General features: G+C 36.7%; 1 long non-coding RNA gene across 18 annotated transcripts in view; it reads right to left on the reverse strand.

The window, feature by feature from the left end:
* Positions 1–16,605, reverse strand: part of LOC140609909 (uncharacterized) — a 470,386-nt gene that overhangs the window by 33,326 nt on the left and 420,455 nt on the right. For 10 of the 18 annotated variants that reach the window (XR_012011634.1, XR_012011633.1, XR_012011636.1 and 7 more), the window contains 2 exons: positions 6,160–6,243; positions 3,179–5,367 (listed from right to left, as the gene is read on the reverse strand). This is a non-coding gene — a long non-coding RNA (uncharacterized lncRNA). Of the gene's footprint in view, positions 1–3,176; positions 5,368–6,159; positions 6,244–16,605 lie in introns of those variants that run through there. The other 8 variants (XR_012011644.1, XR_012011647.1, XR_012011645.1 and 5 more) reach the window with 3 other exon arrangements.

The raw sequence follows: 16,605 nt of genomic DNA on the forward strand, positions 1-16,605 counted from the left end.
AACAGCATGAAAGGGGATGGAAAAAATATATTTAATGAAAACTTAAATGTGAATTCCTTTTGGTGAGGGCTTATCCATATGGATTTTGGTCTACCCCCGTCTGGCCAGCTAGTCTTCTCTTATTGATGAAAGCTGTCTATGTGTTTAGGTTTCCATCTGTGATATGCTAGAAGTGCGTTAAGGCCTAGCTGTAAATTATTGGCATTTTCACTCTGTTTTAGTTTGACAACTTGAGTGGAATAAATAGTTAAAATGGTCCATTGGTTTTCTGTAGATGGAGGTAATAATTTCGCACAGACTGAAAGTAATGGTGATACTGAGAAAAATTATCTTTTTTTGTGACTGTTCTATTGGGATAGATGGTTAATGTTTAAGCCATAATAGAACTCATGTAATTTCTCTCTACTGTCTGCCCCGATGAAGACAGTATCATAAACAGATGAACTATAAGTCAACACCAGACTCATTTTCCTGTAGAACACTTGAGACAGTTGTATTTCAAAAACCCAAGATATCTTGTGTATGTAAAAACATTTTCCTGGTGATTAATGCCACATCATTCGGACAAATAGATTCAATTTGCCTCTAAAAAATGAACTACAAATTTTTAGCAACCTATAAATTTCTTTGTCAAATACCTGATTTGGCTATCCCTGAAAAAGAGAAAAATATGCCTCTTGCAGGTGATTTTTCATGTAGGAAGATTTCAAAGAAAAACTTGAGTAGGGCCAGAATTGATTATATAAGTACATGATTTGTCAGTAAGGGAACATCAGTGTGAATAACTGGTTCCCAGGGCTTTGCCTACAAAACCACACAATGTATACATAAGCAGTACATACTTCTTTGATGATCTAGACAGTAGTTCTCAAGTAGAGAAATTTTGGTTGTCATACTGGGAGGCTGCTATTGGTATCTACTGGGTAGAAAACATATTACAATGCGTGAGAGAGCCCTCCACAAGAAAGAAACTACCCTGCCCCAAATATCAATGATGCTAAAGTTGAGAAACCCTGATTCAGATATTTTATTTATGCCAAACCAATTTTTTCTGTCCCCTCCAACCAATATGTCATATTAATGACACTAGTTGAACACCTGGACAATTGGATGAGTCTTAAAAATTTTAAGATCATAGTCACAGGAATTGCAAAGTTAAGTTCTACTTTAGCAATTCTTAATCATGGTGTAATGACAGCGCAATGACAAACTTTCGGTCACATTCAATTTTGAAACAATGCTTAAGAGGTCAAATTAAAAGTTTAAAAATGGGCAGCCTGGGTGGCTCAGCAGTTTAGTGCCACCTTCAGCCCAGAGTGTGATCCTGGAGACCCAAGATCGAGTCCCACATCAGGCTCCCTGCATGGAGCCTGCTTCTCCCTCTGCCTGTGTCTCTGCCTCTCTCTCTCTCTCTCTCTCTGTGTCCCTCTTGAATAAATAAATAAAATCTTTTTTAAAAATAAAAATAAATAAAAGTTTATAAATGACTTTAAAAATATAAAATAGAGAAGAGGCAAGGCTAATGCTGTCTGTCATAGTCACTTGTGATATGCTTTTTTGGTGGTGTAGGTGGTGTTTAGATATGATACCTATAACCATGCATGGCCCTGGTCATTGTCATGAGTGTCTGAGCATTAGTATAGCAGTAGTCACACAGGTTGAGAATGTACTGAGAGCTGCCAGTTTACAACACACAGATCAACATGTAGAAAACTCTTTATTCTCCTTGTTTTAACTCGGATGCTTGTGATGGCTGAGAAGTGTCCTTAGAAATTCCTTTAACAACTTATGTTGCCAAAACAATTAGGGCTCCAAACACCAGAAGGCTTAGAGGTGTTTTTGAATATTAATCTTTCCTAGGGGTTTTCTGCTTATGCCAGATTAGATAATGTAGTAAATGGATTTGAAAAGAATAAATCAACACATTTGCGTTAATGCTTTCTATTTCCTAGAAATATTTCCCTGGTTAATTATTAGATAACCCATGGTAAGCAAGTTATCAATTAATTGCTGAAAAATGAATGCAGTGTGTCTTTCACTTTGGTCTTTAATTGGCTACAACTTTTCTTTCTCATTAAATGCTAATTTAATTGTTTAAGTAAACAAGGCCATTACAACAGTAGTCAATTCTTTGGAAAACTGGTTTAATGATATACAAATTTCACTTATAATTATGAATCAATTTTTCTATAATAAACAGATCTCAGAGTTGGAGTTTTTTCATTATGGAAGTTGAATAGTCTGCCTCCAAGGAAGTAATATACCTAGAACTCTTAACTTTTTGAGAATGGTAGGTTATTATACAAGTGTATATATTTTTATATAATGTGTAATGTAATTTATTTAGAAAATGAGTGAACTTTTATTGTCTTGAAGCTCTAAAAGTTTAATATTTTTTTATCACTTTAACTCACCATAATGAATGGTCATTACTTTTGGAGTATCCTTGGGATGTTTCTCCAAGCCACAATGATTTAGAGGAGACCACACTATTTTTTACAAAACTATGCATATTTTTTTCTAGTTGTTTTCCTTTAAAATTTTCATTAAACTTACAATATCATATGTCTTTGTTCCTAACATGACCCCTTATCAAAGAATAGTACTTTCCCATCATAGATTAGTAAATTTTTAAAATCTTACTGGCTTGGGCACCTGGGTGGCTCAGTCACTTAGGCATCTGACTCTTGATTTCAGCTCAGATCACAATCTCAGAGTTGTGAGGTCAAGCTCCTGCTTTAGATTCTCTCTCTCCCTCTTCTGCCCTTCCCCACGCCATCCTACCTCCCACTCATGTACACACTCTAGCTCTCTCTCTAAAAAAAAAAAATTAAAAATCTTATTGGCATTATTCAAATATTCATGAATCAAGTAGCATCCAATTTAGCAGATGCAAAGGAGCCCTGAGGAGCTGTACAAAATGAGTTTTATAGGGAGATTGGAGTGAGAATAAGGAAGTTACACTAGGAAAAAAAAAAAAAACAGTTGGCAATTACAAGCTTACTTTCCTTTAGGAGATGTTTAGAATCTATTAGGCAGATTACTTAACTAGTGCTGATCACTAGTTGACTGACTAGCTTAAGATTGCATATCTGAGTGTAAGACTTTGTATGGTGACATAAGGCTTAGCATAAGTGACTCCATTTTGAACATTCGTTTTTTTTTTTTTTTTTTTTTAAAGATTTTATTATTTGAGGGAGAAGCAGACACCCCGCTGAGCAAGAAACCTGACTCAGGCCTCATCCCAAGACTGTAAGAGCAAAAGGCAGACGTTTAGCCAGTTGAACCCCCCAGGCACCCCTTGGGTCTATTGTCTTAATATCCCTCCCCACACTTTCAATCAGAATCTCAGAATGAGACCAAAATGTAAGACATCACTGTGGAGTTGCTAGAGGTTTTTGCTGAATCTCTTTTTGGTATTCTCAGGTTATGATGTTTGGTTCACTTTCTTCAAGCTGGTCATTTTCTTCATTCCCTTTCTGATATTCTAGTTGTAGGGAGGTTTTTCAGTTGGTGATTAAGGCTGTGAAAATGCATCTTAAACTTTTGAGAGAATACAACATATTCGTGAGGCTACTATGATTGTTATAGGTAGGATAATTCCCAATGTCTGGAGTCTACTTCAAAGCCATAGTCCCCAAGACCCAAACCAATCAAAATCAAGTAAGTCAAAGAAAGTCCTCACTGAAGGACTCACTTTTTAATCCACCTGGTTTATTCAGTGGTCTTTATGTAGCTGAGTCTCAACTTCCCCGGAAATGTTCATCCAAGTGCAGCAAGTGGTATTGGCCATAGCACAAACACCTCCTTACTAAACTAAAAAGTAATCAAGGTCTACCTTAGTATCCAGAACCATTTTGGCCAGAAAGTGCAGGGATTTTGTTCTTGGGAACTATTGCTTTAACAGCAGAATCTATAATATCTTGAAGCATTTACCAGAGGTTCCTGGTCATAGCCTCATTGGCACTTCTAGCCAGGGAAGGTAGGGATTTGCCAAAAATAGCTAATATTGAGTCATGAATGCATCATCATATTTTCTATTTGTGTCTATGGCTTAGGGCTGGAAAAATGACAGCCATGGAGACCCGTAAAATGTAAGCATCTGTAGGTCACAGGGAGTTTTATTCTGGTTAACCTTGCATTGTGTCCCTTTCTTTGTACCACGCTTGGATACAAGGTTTTCTGGGTTTAAGGTTGGTACCAAAGACAAGGAAATGGACCAGGGTTAGAGAGTCTGATATGAACGAGAGGGCTGAGTTTGTTTCAGAGAAGCTGAGGCATTGAAAATCAAGGAAAAGGTTGTCATGGGTAGAACTATAGGATTATCAGCATAGTGGTAAACTTACCACTTATTTTGAGGTTGGATTACGCCCCTTGCAATGGCCTGATAAATATGAACTGTAGCATTATCTTTCCAGGACAGAGCAAGGCAGATGTGAACAAAATAATCAAAAAGAACTTCATAGTGTTAAATATTAGGAAGAGGATGATTAGAGAGGGAAGGACAGAAAGATATATTACTTGAAGGAAGCAGTGTACCTTGACATTGGCTACCTCTCTTCATAGCCAATTTAATTTTGAAGTCTCCATCTTTGCACAGGACCAGATGTCAGGTGGAGACTTCAAAAGTTGTGATGTATGCACCTGAGGTTTGACACCTTGGAATTTGGCAGTGGTGTCAGTGGTCAACAGTATTTGGTAGGGATCCCTTCTGTGAATCCAACTTTTGCAAAAGTATCAGAATAAAATGTCACAGAAATGCCAAAAAAAAACAAAAACAAAACAAAACCCTCAAAAGTGCTCATGGTTACAAGATCTGATGGGAATTCATTATAATGGAATTGACAAGGAAATTTGGTTATTTCTGTGATACATAAAATTTTAAGATAATAACAGAATTATAACTGATAATATTATACAGGAACAATATCAGATTTCTAGAAATTTAATGTAATTTCTAAAACACTTAGGTTATATTTGTATAGATGCATTCTATTAAGGTTTAGCATTATTTTTTATTGATGTTTCCCACATAATTTAACATATGGAATAAACCAATTAGTTTAACATCTTCCAAGTGGGAGACAAATCCTTTGAGATTTTGAAGCACTCTTAGAAATTAGAAAGTTAGTTTGAGGTCACAAAGGCTATATGTAGATATTTATTTGGAGAAAATGTCAAAAGGTTCAAATATTTGATTAATAGGATCAGAGATCATCATGAAATAATATTTCACCAAAGTAACAATAGATGTTAAAGACAAATACAAAAGGTCACATAAATACAAACAAAACTTAGCTCTTTTAATATTGAGAAGACTGGGGTTTGTTTTTTATCTTTTGTTTTGTTGTTTAAGTAATCAAGGACCTGAAAAAGATAATGTGAAGCACAGTAAATTATTTTGGTTAGAAAGTCTTTGCTGTCCAGGCAGATTACTTAAAGGTAAAGAAATTTTTATAATCTTTTACCAAAAGTAAATCAAAAGTCCAAGAAATTCTGTCCTTTTAATGGAGAGAAAACCAAATTCTAATTTTGTATCAGTGTACTTTTGGTATTAAAACTCATTTTAAAAACTAAAATCATTTCCAGTTTTAGCTTGGCTACACACAAAATTCTTTTCCCAAGATTCCTTTCCCATTTTTATGTCCATTCAGATTCTGTTCTGTTTTTTTTCTCATTCTGGAACAACCAAATATTTGTTTGCTTTTATTCTTATTATTTCTAAGTTTTAATTATATTTATTGATTAGAATTCTTAACCCTTAGAATCTTTAATTCCTACTGAAAATTAAAAGGTAAACAGTTGTAGACTGTTAGACCAGGATTTTGTGGTTGGCAAATTTATAAATATATTTATAAATTTCTAGAAGTATATTCTCTATCATAGTAAGTTTTTCATTGTGGCACAAAGTATACTTACCAATAGACCCAAATATGTTTGCTTGTTCCGTAAAAAGAAGACAGTAGATAAACCTATGCTCAGTAGTTAACATTTGAGTATTTTATCTTATTTGGAAACTAGATTTTCAGTGACTATCATTTAGTTTATCTCAGTATAATTTTATCAAAATTATTTTGGACACTATTTTTAAGTAGATATGCCATGAAGTGTAATTTTTGTTTGAAAGTTATTTATAAACTTTTACTTTCATCTACTTACCTGTTCTTAACTATATTTAGATTACTTATACAAATTTCATGAGACATTAAACAGCTATCATCTCATCTTTCTTGCTGACAAATTCTGTAACAGAGAAAACATGAGCTTACTTGATTTTTTGTAAACCTAAGATGGATAAAAGCCAAATGCTCATATTATATCTAATACTGATAGCTCTAAAGACATGCCTGTTTTAATTAGACCAACAAACTTAAATTAGCTTTTATTTACTACAGATTATCATAGATCACATGAACTTTAAAAACATTTGAGTTAGTTTTTATATTTCTGAGATTATACCTAATTTTTTCAGCACCTGTGAAATAGAAATTCTTACAAATTACTTTTGGCAATACTATCCAGAGGTAGAAAAAAAAGCATACATCTGTAACATATATACATAGACATATATAAACATATGGACAGACATAAGTAGATCTTACAGCTTTTGTTTTAAAATTTTATCCATAAGAGTGGTATGATAATGCAAAACTCACTAGTATATATAAGAATAGTTAGATCCGCATTGTGTTTCTGGCAAATGAAGTAAGTTAAGGTTACTTGCTAAAGTGGCTTAAACTTTTCACTAATATTTGTGGTAAAGAATTTCAAGATTTTCATAGACATAGTTTTCAATTAGTCTTTTCTTCTTTCTGGTAAGAAAGTACCAGAGAAGACAAAATACAATATTTTACATTACAAAAGAGAAAGAGAAAGAATGTTGTTCCCTAAATCCAGATCTACAATCTTTTTGAGATGAATAGGGGGGGTTTAGGGATCAGTAAAAAGGATAGGTGGCCTTTGAATTGCTTCTAGAACTGCATTTCTGTTTTTGTAAACAGTCTGTGACACAATTATCTTTAATTCCTCAAGAATAGGGTTGCAACTTGAATGACATTAAGGGACTTGCCACACATTCAACTACATTATCTTCACTTGGCTTCTTTAAATCAGGGAGAAAATCTTCAACAAAGATGGAATTCAAAAGATTGTAGACACATAGTCATTTTAGCTTAGGGGCAAGGGCCTGAAAAAGAGCTATCAGGCTCTGAATATCAGCTCCCAGTTTGGCCAACTTCTGACCATAACCCTACTTAAAAAATCCTTTCAATTATCTTGTCATGTTTCCAGAGTAAGTGGAGTCCAAAGTAGAGATAATAGCCCCAATATCTAAAATTCTACCAGAATTTTGCAAGGTTTCCTATTAATTTCTAGTTTCTCTTTGGCTGCTTAAATGAATAACAGGTAGCAGTTTTTCAGAGAATCCCTTAGACTCCTGTCAACCCTGGGAAGGGTGCATAGCGGGATTCTCCTTTGAGGATAGATAAAGGGGTGTTTTAAAAACCTGGTCATATTTTGTTTACAGTCTTTTAGTCTCTTCAGAGGCAATTCAGATAGAGGATGAGTAGGTAAAGGAAGGGAAGGAAGATAGAGGGGAGAAGTAAGATGACTTTAGTCTTTTGGTTACCTCTTTAATGTTTCCTTAGCCTTTTGCAGTGAATCTTTCAATGAAGTTATTTTGGAATCTTAAAGCCTTTGGAGACTTCTGCCTACCAACTAAAATAGGTATCCCATTCTATTTGTTTGATTAGGAGCCCTTGCTTTCAAATGCACTTGTTAAATATAACATTCCCCATAATGACCATCATAATCCTATACTACCTTAGTAATATTTTGCCATTTTCACAGATACTTACAGCTTTCAGGGCCATAGTACTTAGATATAAAATAATTAGTGGTGCCAGAAGGTGGTGTATTCAATTCTCTAAAATCTAGGATCCTACTTCTTTAGTTAAAGCCTTGAAATACTTAAGAGAGGTGTACCAATGGGTTGGGGATTGTGTGCTGCTGCAGATATCTTAGAATTAGGAGGTGAATGCCCTAACACTTTTAACTGCTTGACCCATGCTCATAAATTTTTTTAGCTTTGGCTTCTGAGAGTCCCATTAACAATAGATTTATTAATCCTTTCCCCCAGTTACTGTTGGTTTCTGCTAATGTGCATATGATGTAAACAGAACTATGAACCCCACCAGTAACCAGAGATGGTACTATGAATTGGCCAAAAGAACACCTTTTGTGTATACCACCAGCAGTTCCCGAAGTAGAACTGCAGACTGAACCAGAAGACTCCAACAAATACTGACTGCAGACTAACCAAGGGTTAAGGACTTTGGTTCCAGGTGGAACAATCTGCTGGCTCAAGGTGACCAATTAATCCCTGGCCTGGGCCTATGGACTAAGGCCTAAGAACTAGTGCTCTATTAAATCCTCCCATTAATCTAAATTGACCTGTTAACCTTGGACTGGAAAGCCAATTAGACTGGGAGCTCAATGCAAAAAGAACAGAGCTTGGATCTAAGAATGTCCATGTCCTTCAAGTGGCAAGATAGAGAACTCAAAAGTTTCAAAAGGAACAATGCCTCTGTTTCTTATTGTCCCCAAAGCTCTCAGAAGTTTCCTTTGGATCCTATCACTGCCACCAAACAAAAAGCAAAATTCAACTGACTAAATTTTAAAGATCTTACTGGCTTTATTCAACAATTCATACATAGGGCTACATACAATCTAGCAGATAGAAAAGAGTTCTGAGAACCTATACAAAATGAAAGATTTATATAGACAGAAGGGAGCAGAAACAAGGTTAGAAGAGGCAAAAAGTGGGTGGTTATAAGTTTACTTTCCCTATAACGGATAGTAGGGGTCCATCAAGCAGCTTACCTAACTAGTGTTGATCAGGCAATTCCTGACTGGTTTAAGGTTTCCATTTCTAAGACAGCTGAAACTTATAATTAAATCAAGCCCCTGTTTGGTAACATGTAGCTTAGTAATAAGCAAGTCCATTGGGGCTTTTTAGTAAATTGATTAACCCAGTCTAATATTAAAAACAAAAGACCTCATGCTGCTTGGTTTGAACTTTTAATACTCATAAGACCTTTAAAAATAGAGTTCTGAAGTGCCCCTTAAGATGTTGTTGTAGGAAGATCTTGAGCTCATCTTCCATAGACACAACAATCCACTACATTTGGAATAAGTCCCACTAAAGGCAACCTAAAAACTGGATGAACAGAGCCTCCACAATAAGGCGCAGCATGGAGATATGTAGAAGAAGCAAGGATAGGTTCTTACTAAGGAAAAAAGCACACCAAAGCACAGCATTTGATGGCCTTCTTGCCATCAGTGAAGTATTCGAACTCCACATCAAGCACTGCAACCATTAAATCCTGACAGGAGAAACAAACCCCCAAAACAGCTGCTTTTGAAAAACCAACATGGAAGGGGATCCTGGGTGGCTCAGTGGTTTGGCACCTGCCTTCAGCCCAGGGCGTGATCCTGAAGTCCCAGGACTGAGTCCCACATCGGGCTCCCTGCATGGAGACAGCTTCTCCCTCTCTGCCCATGTCTCTGCCTCTCTCTCTTTCTCTCCCTCATGAATAAATAAATAAAATCTTAAAAACAAACAAACAAAAACAATAGGGTATGTCCTGTTGGAAAATTATTGAATTACACAGAAAGGAAAACCTGGTGTTAAGGGGCTCATGCACAGACCCATTGAATCCAAAAACCAGTACAGAAACACCAAGTCAAAAAGTACACAGGCAGTAAGTGAAGGAGACCCACCTACTGATAGTGGAGCACCTGCCAGTGATGCAAGAGGCATCTGTCTCTCTGCCCAGGGACTGAGACCAGGACGTTTGAGAATCCTTCCTGTAGATTGCTAATGCTAGGGGCTGCACCCAGCTGAGAGCTCTGCACAACCCTGCCTTAGTCCATTGCAAATAGCAAAATACACATTCTTCCCAATTGCACATGGAACATTCTCCAGTATAAATCACATTAGGTCACAAAACAAGTCTTAATAAACTTACAATGACTGAAATCATATCAAGCATCTTTTCTTAATGTATGAAACTAAAAACTATAAGAAGAGAACTGGAAAAAGCACAAACACATGGAGATTAAACAACGTGCCACTACACAACCAATAGGTCAATGAAAAAATCAAAGAGAAATTAAAAAAAACAAAACAAAACAAAAAAAACCTTGAGACAAATGAAAATGAAAACACAATGCTCCAAAATCTAGAGGATGCAGAAAAACAGTTTTAAGAGGTGGGTTATATTCTTAAACCTAAAGGTACTAAAAAAAGAACAAAGCTCAAAGTTAGTAGAAAGAAGGAAATAATAGAAAAAAAAGATTAATGAAACTAAAAGCTGGTTCTTTGAAATGATAAAGTTGATGACATTTACCACCAAGACTTTTTAGGGAGATAAGATTAGAGTCAAATAAATCAAAAATAAAAGCAAAATTACAACTGATGCCTCAGAAATACAAAGATCATAAAAGACTACTACAATTATATATCAACTAATTGGAAACTCTATAAGAAATAAATCCCTTGAAAAATACACTCCTCCAATACTGAATCAGAAAGAAGTAGAAAATCTGAACATACCAATGACTAGTAATGAAGTTGAATCAGTAATCAAAAAGCTCCCAAAAACAAAAGTCAAGGGCAGATAGCTTCACAGGTGAATTCTACCAAACATTTAAAATAAAATTAATACCTACCATTCTCCAGTTATCCCAAAAAGAAAAGAGAAAGGACTGCTTCCAAACTCATTCAATGAGGCCAGTATTACTCTGCTGTAAACCAAAGATACTACACAATCCAAAAAACTACAGGCTAATATCCCTGATGAATAATAGATGAAAAAATCCTCAACAAAATGTTAGTAAACCAAATTCAACAATACATTAAAGAGATGACAACATGATTAAGGGGGGGTTGATAGCAGAGATACATCATGTTCGATATCTGCAAATCAATGTGATAACCTGTATAAATATAATGAATATAAATCATATGATCATCTCAACATATGGAGAAAAAATTTTTGATAAAATTCAAACTCCATTTATGCTAAAACTCTCAACAGAGTGGGTTTAGAGGGAATGTACCTAAACACCATAAAGGCTTTTTTTTTCTTTTTAAGATTTTATTTATTTATTTATTCATGAGAGACACAGAGAGAGGGAGTAGGTACAGAAAGGCTGTGGTCTGGAAGAGCCCAACACCCCTTTTTCAGTATGTGTGGCAGAGCCCCAGTTCTGCTGGCCTCCCCCCTTGCTTTGATGGAGATCCACAAGCCTAGCCAAGCTTGGGGAGTCATTGCAAAGGGAACAAGACCAGGAAAGCAGGGGCAGTAGTGTGCCTCTGGTAGGATGAACATTCCTGGTAGGATCATAGGCATCTTTTGGATGGCATCCAAAGATGCTGGGTGGGCCCAGTGGTAAAGCTGGACAGAAGGTCAACTGGAAGGGCCCTGCCACTGTGGGAAGGCCAGCATGCCAGAGAGGACAAGGGGTGTACCCACGGGAGAGTGAGCTATAGCACTGGCACCAGCATGCAAATGCCTCTTCACTCCACTGCCTTCCTGCAGTACTACAGGTCTGGTGGCCAGGTTTAGGGGTATAGGTGGTTCTAGTCAATAACCAGGCCTCTTGGCTTCCTTAATTTCTTCCCTCCTCATTAGCCTGGGGCTGTAGTGCCCCCAAGTGGTCAGAACATTTTGGAAAAATTTAATTTTTTTCTGAGACAGGATAGTTGCTGCAGCTCTTCTCTCTTGGCAATGACCCTAAAGTATATATCCCCTTACGTAAATATTGAACAAGGCCACATACACCTATCCAACTTTTTTAATGTACAAAGTACTTTGACATAGATTGCCAAATCCTCATATTATTGATGGGAAAAACAAAATCTAAAAAGACTTAAGAGACTTGGGGCACCTCGCTGGATCAGTCGGTAGAGCCTGTGGCTCTTGATCTTGGGGTTGTGGGTCCAAGCCCCACACTGGGACTAGTGGGGGCTTAAAAGACTGGATAAAAATGAAAAGAGCCAAGATTTCAACTCTTCAAAAAAACAAAAAGTGCAGGAGACCGAACCTTTGTCAGGGGGGCCTCGGTGAACAGTGGACAGAAGGGAGGATGGTGGGCTAGGGTACACTGAATACCCTGAGGGCTGTGAGTGCTCAGACCCCAGTCCCTGGCCGGGAGCAGGACCCCAAGAATGGCTGTGCACAGGCTGGAGTAGACACTGGCTTCTCTGTGGTGGGGAGGGCTTCCTGGACAGGGGGACCCCACAGCCAAGGCCTGGCAGGAGAACCACGAGGCCCCCAAGGGCAGCACCATGCTGGGGCATGCAGGAAGGCCCAGAGAGGCCTGGAGGGGTAGTCAGAGAAGGCCTCCTGAAAGAGGCAAGCATGACAGGAGGAAGCATGACTTGGAAGAGAGGGAAAGAGGGCACAAGTAAAATACACTTTCCCTGGTGTGTCCGGGACCCTGCCTCCTCCCAGCCTCCTTCGTTCTCACTGTCCTTCCTTGCTCTGCTCCCCTGCAACCTGTACCTGTGCCACCGGTACCTAAATGAGCCAAAAAAAAAAAAAAAAAAAAAAAACCACACACACACACACACCTAGAAGCACAATTTCTGGATCATATGGTAGTTTGATTTTTTAAATTTTTTTGAGGAAGTCTCATGCTATTTCACAGTGGCTATACCAATTTACATTCCTACAAACACTGCCTGAGGGTTCCCTTTTCTCCATATCCTTATCAACACTTGTCCTTTTGGTAATAGTCATTCTGAGAGGTATGAGGTGTTATCTCATTGTGGTTTTGGTTTGCATCCCTGGTAATTAGCAATGTAGAGCATCTTTTCATGTCCTGGTTGGCCATCTGCATGTCTTCTTTGAAAAAATGTCTATTCAAGTCTCCTTCCCATTTTTTTTTTAAGATTTTATTTATTTATGAGAAACACAGAGAGGAGAGAGAGAGAGGCAGAGACACAGGCAGAGGGAGAAGCAGGCTCCATGCAGGGAGCCTAACGTGGGACTTGATCCCAGGTCTCCAGGATCAGGCCCTGGGTGGAAGGTGGCAGTGAACCGCTGAGCCACCCCGGGCTGCCCTCATAAAAGCTTTATATGAGAAATCCATAGTTAACATCATACTCCTCAGTGAAAAGTTGAAAGCTTTCCCTTTAAGATCAATAAGAACACAAGGATGCCACTCTTGCCACTTTTATTCAACACAGTATTGGAAGTCTTAGCCATGCAGCAGTTAGACAAGAAAAAGGAATAAAAGTCATCCAGATTGGAAAGGAAGAAGTAAAACTGTCACAATTTGCAGAAGCATGATACTCTATGTAGAAAACCCTAAAGCCCCCACCCAAAAACTCTTAAAACTGATAAACGAATTCAGTAAAGTTACATGATATAAATCAATACACTAATCATGAACTAACAAAGAGAGAAATCAAGAAAACAATCCCATTTACAATTGCATCAAAAAGAATAAAATAAGACTAAATTTAACCAAGGATGCAAAAGACCTGTACTCTGAAAACTATAAGACATTGATGAAAGAAGACACAAATAAATGGAAAGAAATACCATGTCCATGGACTGAAAGAGTTAATATTGTTAAAATGTCCACACTATCCAAAGTAATCCACAGATTCAATGCAATTCCTACCAAAATTGCAATGACAATTTTCAGAGAAGTAGAATAAACAGTTTTAAAATTTGTATGGGGACACAGAAGACTCCAGATAGCCAAAACACTCTTAAGAAAGAACAATGAAGTTGGGGACATTACACTTCTATATTTCAAAGTATATTATAAAGCTTTAGTACCCAAATAGTAAAGTATTGCCGTAAAGACCCATAGATCAATAGAACAAGATAGAGACCTTAGAAATAAACCCATGCATATATGGTCCACTTATGACAAAGGAGTTAAAAATATATAATGGGTGAAGGACAGTATCTTTAATAAATGCTGATGGAAAAACTGGACAGCCACATGCAAAAGAATTAAACTGTACCAGTAACTTACACCATAAACAAAAGCTAAATGAAAATGGATTAAAGGCTTAAAAATCTGAAACCAAAAAACTCCTAGAAAAAAATGTGGGCAGTAACCTCTTTAACATTGGTCTTAGCAGTATTTTTTGGATCTATCTCCTCAGGCAAGGACAACAAAAGAAAAAAGTAAATGGAACTACATCAAACTAAAAAGCTGTTGCACAGCAAAAGAAACCATGACCAAAACAAAAAGGCAACCTATTGAATGGGAGAAGATGAAGAATTCATACAACTCAATCACAAAAGAAAAAATCTGATTTAAAAATGGGAAGGAGGGCAGCCTGGGTGGCTCAGCGGTTTAGCACCACCTTCAGCCCAGAGTGTGATCCTGGAGACCTGGGATCGAGTCCCACGTTAGGCTCCCTGCATGGAGCCTGCTTCTCCCTCTGCCTGTGTCTCTGCCTCTCTCTCTCTCTCCTCTCTGTGTTTCTCATAAATAAATAAAATCTTAAAAAAAAAATGGGAAGGAGACTTGAATAGACATTTTTTCAAAGAAGACATGCAGATGGCCAACCAGGACATGAAAAGATGCTCTACATTGCTAATTACCAGGGATGCAAACCAAAACCACAATGAGATAACACCTCATACCTCTCAGAATGACTATTACCAAAAGGACAAGTGTTGATAAGGATATGGAGAAAAGGGAACCCTCAGGCAGTGTTTGTAGGAATGTAAATTGGTATAGCCACTGTGAAATAGCATGAGACTTCCTCAAAAAAATTAAAAAATCAAACTACCATATGATCTAGCAATTGTGCTTCTAGGTGTTTATCTGAAAAAAAAAATGAAAACACTAATTTGAAAGGACATATACACCCTCCCATGTTCATTGCAGCATTACCTAAAAGAGCCAAGATATGGATGCAACCTAAATATCCATCAGTTAAGATGAATGGATAAAGAAGATGTGGTATACATATATAATGGAATGTTACTCTCCTGTAAAAAAGAATGAGATCTTGCTATTTGCGATAACATAAATAGACCTAGAAGGTATTATGCTAAGTAAAGTAAGTCAGAAAAAGATGGAATCCAAAAAACTAAATATGCAAAGCAGAAACAGACTCATAAATACAAAGAAAAAACTAACAGTTGTCCAATGGGAGTAATGGGAGAAGGATGAAAAGGTTAAGAGGATTAAGAAATATAATCTTCCAGTTATAAAATAAATAAGATACAGAATATAATGTACAGCAAAGGGAATATGGTTAATAATATTTTAGCAACTTTGTATGGTAATCATGAGTAGACATTGTGATGAGCATTCTATAATGTCTGTATATATCAAAGTACTAGTTTTTATACCTGAAAGTACAATACTGTATGTCAGTTCTTTAAAAAAAAAAAAAAAAAAAAAAGTTTATTTCTTTGTTCCATAAGCAAGAAAACAAAACTTACAAGTTAAAATAAGCCACTATTTCTTTCAGGGCATCTTATAAAAGCCCAGATAGCACCTGAAGTTTTGGCTAAAGTATGTAACTTTACATATTTTCCAAAAGAGCTGGAGCACCCCAACAGTACAGGCCAGACAATATTGCATGATTCTTGAAAACTAAGAAAATAATTTTTGAAATTCTGCAAAAGTTTTCTTATATTCACTTCTCCTTCACTCCAGGAAAGTACATAAAGTTCAGATTATCCATAGCATGGCAATTTAGCTGCTCAACTCCCTTTGGAGCAATCCAAAGTTAATAGCCTCAAAAAAGACATGAGTCTGTTGGGAAGCTGGGAAGAACAAAACAAAACAAAACAAAAGAACAGGTCCCAGAAATAGAGAAACCCAGAGACACAGGGCAGAGTAGTTCATTTGCAAATATTATGTGAAATTTGTGTTAGGAAGGTGAATATGATTCACTCTTAGATTTTCTAATATGTAATAGAGGAGTATAACCAAAACTTTTCTGAAACTGGGGAGGAAGGTAGGGACTCATAAAATAGGCTAGTTAATTTTAAGTATTAGTTTCAAGTACTTAATTTTCAGGTTGGAGAATTTTAAGTATCTAATCAAATATTCTTAGAAAGTTAGAGCACAATAAAATCCTAAAAATAAATCTAGGAAAAAAGTGCAAGGCCTATAAGAAAGAATATATAAACTTACTATTTATAAGAAGATAAACTAATGGTCAAGAATATTAGAAGACTTAGAAGTATACAAAAGTCCTTTTTCCCCAAAGGCATGCATAATTTCAATGCAATTCCCTACTGTCTTTTTTTTAAAAAAAAATTTTAAACATTTATTTATTTGAGAGAGAGAGAGAGTGTACAAGCAGGGGAATGGCAAGCAGAGGGATAGGGAGAAGCAGGCTCTCCATAGAGCAGGAGCCCCATGTAGGAGTCAATACCAGGACTCTAGGATCATGACCTGAGCTGAAGGCAGATGCTTAACCAACTGAGCCACCCAGGTGCCCCTACTGGATATTTTTTTTATATATATATAAATTAAGACTTTAAATTTTACCTGGAAAAACAAGTGGATAAAAATAATAAAATTATGGGAAAGGAAAATGAGGAACAC

Source organism: Canis lupus, chromosome 19 (genome assembly GCF_048164855.1).
Source record: "Canis lupus baileyi chromosome 19, mCanLup2.hap1, whole genome shotgun sequence".
Classification (NCBI taxonomy): Eukaryota; Metazoa; Chordata; class Mammalia; order Carnivora; family Canidae; genus Canis; species Canis lupus.